The following is a 3,926-nucleotide window of genomic DNA, read 5'->3' as shown; positions in this document are numbered from 1 at the left end:
AGGGAGCCTCTATGGGCACTGGTAATAATTATAGATAGCTATTGGTATTATTATTGTTATTAACACTTGAACTGCATATGACAACAGTATAATAAATGCATCATGCATATAATATTACTTAAGCCTCATATGAAGGCATTTCATTCACATCACAATTCTATTTGGTAGGAATTATTACTTTATAGAAGAAAATACTGAGTTAGAAATTTTACTGCTTTGCTTATGGTACTAGTCAATAAGTGGCAGAGTTTTCAACTGAACATCCATCTTTAATCTTTTCTTTCAGCCGTGATTGCCTGTGTTAAGTAGACTAGAACAGCAGGCTTCCCATAGCACTAATTTTGAATTCATGCACTTGAAACTTGACTTGGACACTAAGTCATTGTATGACCTTTGGACGAATTTACCCCACTTTCTAATGAGTAGTCTGTCTGTCTTATCTGTATTGAATTTTAATTCATGGCCAAGGGCTTTTTACCAACAATACACAAACTTGAACAAAATATACAAAACCATTGTCTGGTAAGGTTTTCAAATAGGCTCTTCCAAATGTGACATCACTCAGGTAAAAAATTTTTTAAAAATGATGTTGAAGACAAACCTTTATAGGAATGAAAGTCTCAGGAAAACAAAAAACAGGACCTACTTCAGGAAGCACATGAAGATTACCCAAGTCTCTTTTTATGATTACTTCCAGGGAGGGGACAAGGAACATAGTCTCCCATATGTACCATTCAGAAGGGGCTTTGGGGAATATAAAATCTGGACCTTAGCTTTGCGCAGTGGCAATATCGTAGCCAATGAGGTTTATCCAAGGCGCAATTATTGCTAAGTGAAAACTTTTTCCAATACCCCGCTGTGACGACTTGCAATATAGTCGGCACTGGGAATTTTTGACAGTCTCTACGGAGACTGAGAAAAAAAAAAAATCTGGACTTGAACTCATAATTACAGGAATTTGACAATGAGGTAAAGACAAAAGTAAAGCCCTAGGCATAAATAAAAATGGATGGCTGTCAACAAAATCTCTCAAGGCAGCAAGTAGAAAGAAATACAGAAAGATCCTCTTACTATTAAAATAAAAGCTGGAGGAAATCTGTGAAGATGGAATTAAGGGACTTTGAATTCCTCATAACTAACTAGACATCATCATAATCACATCAGTCACTGACAGCTCCTGAGTGTGCGCAGAAGCAGGAGTCTGAGATGTAAACTTGAGGTCCCAGAGGTCACCATGTCACTGAGTTCTCACTCAGCCCCATGGGCCAGGTGCCATCTCTTCCCCTATTTGCCGTGAGTGATTGGACAGGGATGCTACAAACTTGTTCACAACATTCAGCTCATCAGTAGCACATCCAGGAGTCAGAAGCAGGCTCTTGTCTTCCTAAGCTTTTGCTCTTAGCTAAAGGGATAGACTCTTTGCTAGGGACCAGAGTTCAAGAGCGGCTCATGTGATTGGTTGGGTTCCAGACAAGAGCAAAAGCATTTTAGTGAGGTGATAAGGGAGGCAAATTTATGATTTTATAGTAGAGCTGACTCATGGTCACTTGGAAGAAAAAGACAAACAGGAAATGGCCTGGGTCTCACCACATACTTTAAGCTCACATCTCCCTCTACTATGTTTCTCAGCTCTGCCAAACATATTATCTTTGTTTCTGAGCCACCTCTGCTAATCATTTTTTCCTCTCCATTGTCTGTGGCATTCCCCCCCGGTCTGGTTTTATAGCCCCCAAACAATGAAGCAACCTCACCATACACTGAATCCTCTGAAACCATGAGGGAAAATCTCTCCTCTTAAAATGTTGGTTATCGGGCTGGAGAGATGGCTTAGCGGTTAAGCGCTTGTCTGTGAAGCCTAAGGACCCCGGTTCGAGGCTCGATTCCCCAGGACCCACGTTAGCCAGATGCACAAGGGGGTGCATGCATCTGGAGTTCGTTTGTAGTGGCTAGAAGCCCTGGCGTGCCCATTCTCTCTCTCTACCTCTCTCCCTCTCTCTCTCTCTCTCTCTCTCTCTCTGTCACTCTCAATAAATAAAAATGAACAACAACAACAAAAAAATGTTGGTTATCAGGCTGGAAAGATGGCTTAGCAGTTAAGGTGTTTGCCTGCAAAGCCAAAGGACCCTGGTTAGATTCCCTAGGACCCACATAAGCCAGAAGCATAGGATGGTGCATGCGTCTGGAGTACATTTGCAGTGGATGGAGGCTTTGACATGCCCATTTTCTCTGCCCCCCTTCTGTCTCTCTTTCTCAATCTCTCAAATGAATAAATAAAAATAAGCTGGGCTTGGTGGCACATGTCTTTAATTCTAACACTTGGGAGGCAGAGGTAGGAGGATCACCATGAATTCGAGACCACCCTGAGACTATATAGTGAATTCTGGGTCAGCCTGAGCTAAAGTTTTCCTACCTTGGAAAACCAAAAATAAATAAATAAGTAAATAAATAATAAATAAATAGCTGATTGTCTCAGGCATTTTTGTCACAGTGATGAAAATCTGACCAATGCTGTCAGATATATATATAATGGTCCATTCCAAATTAGAGTAAAATTCAATGGAAATCCACTGAAGAGTTTAAACAGGAAAGAGAAGCAGTCTGTTAAAAATGATCCATGGTGCATATATATTCCACATGTATACCTACCAGTGAAATATCTAGTCATGTGGCAATTATATGTTTAAGTTATTGAGGAAATGCCAGAATTCAGTGGCTGCACAATTTCATATCCCATCCATCAATACATGACATTTTTAATTTCTTCTTATGCTGTACCATACTGCAATATGGACAAATCCTGGGCACATTATAACAAGTTTAAAATGTCAAACACGAGGCCACATATTTCAATTCAATTCATGCTCAATGCTGAGAACAGGCAACTCCACAGAGGTGGAAAGCAGATTGGTGGATGTCTGGATTCTGAAGGAGAGGCTTATTATTCTTTGGGGTTGTAAGACAGAGGTCAAATTCTAGCTAGTTAGTCATGAAGGTTGAAAAATATTGCTGAGGTATTTAGTACCACTGAAACGTACCCTTGAAGATGGCTGAAGTAGCAAGTACAGCATTACATGAATTTTCCTACAAGGAAAGACGAAGATGTCTGACAGTTGCATGGAGAAATAGAAGAGAACAGAGAAGGGCATAAGCAGTTGCACCAAGATGACCTCACAGTGAGGGTGAGAGGTGCTAAGGCTGAGGAAGGGGAAGGCAGCAAAGGAGGCCCTCCAAGGGGAGTGGAATTCATCGAGTGCACGCTGCAAACACAGCCTATCTTTATTTTCTCCCATAAATAAAATCCTTTTGCTGTTCCTTCTTAATGGAACCTATTTTTTTTCTGTTCCCCATAAATTAAATCCTCATACCCACTTGATTCTTCCCTAGTTCTTTCCTCCCACTGAGTCCCCTGTCATCCCAGAGATATCCATGTCTTATTCCTTTTGTTAAATAAATAAAATAAACCAGGATCATCAAGCAGCTTACAGTTGTGTGTGCAAACCTGCTGAGCAGCTCTTCTTGTCATTTCTCTCTTCCTCATTTTCTTATCCCAGCCAACTTAGGGTCCTGGGCTATATGCAGGTAAGAAGTCCCTAAAATCAATACGCTCTTTAATGGGAAGGCTCTGAAGCATGGCCAGTCCAGAAGCAAACTGCTGACTCGCTAGCATCAGGAGGGCTTCTCAGGCCGAGCTACTGCCCACCCCAGCCTTCGTGGAAGCCCCAGAACAACAAATTGCAGTCATCAATTCCCAAGAAGAAAGGTTTGTAGCTCATGCCACAGGGCAGCAGGAGGGGGAAAGAGCTGCAACCTGGTAGCTCAGTTTCTGAGATGGTAATGAGGATCATTCTTGACATTGGATGGCAGTAGACTTGAAAGCAAATTGGAAATCACCCCATGTTTCCAGTTACTGGTGTAACTCTGGGTGT

At 41.4% G+C, this 3,926-nt stretch overlaps 1 non-coding gene across 1 annotated transcript; it reads left to right on the top strand.

Moving 5' to 3' along the window:
- The first annotated feature begins 771 nt into the window (after positions 1–771).
- Positions 772–912, top strand: LOC123458071. Its single transcript, XR_006635377.1, has one exon. It is a non-coding gene; the product is annotated as a U4 spliceosomal RNA (small nuclear RNA).
- The last annotated feature ends 3,014 nt before the right edge of the window (positions 913–3,926 follow it).

The sequence above is a fragment of the Jaculus jaculus genome, chromosome 1 (genome assembly GCF_020740685.1).
Source record: "Jaculus jaculus isolate mJacJac1 chromosome 1, mJacJac1.mat.Y.cur, whole genome shotgun sequence".
Classification (NCBI taxonomy): domain Eukaryota; kingdom Metazoa; phylum Chordata; class Mammalia; order Rodentia; family Dipodidae; genus Jaculus; species Jaculus jaculus.
Note: the sequence above shows the minus strand (reverse complement) of the source record. Positions and strands in the feature narration are given on the sequence as shown.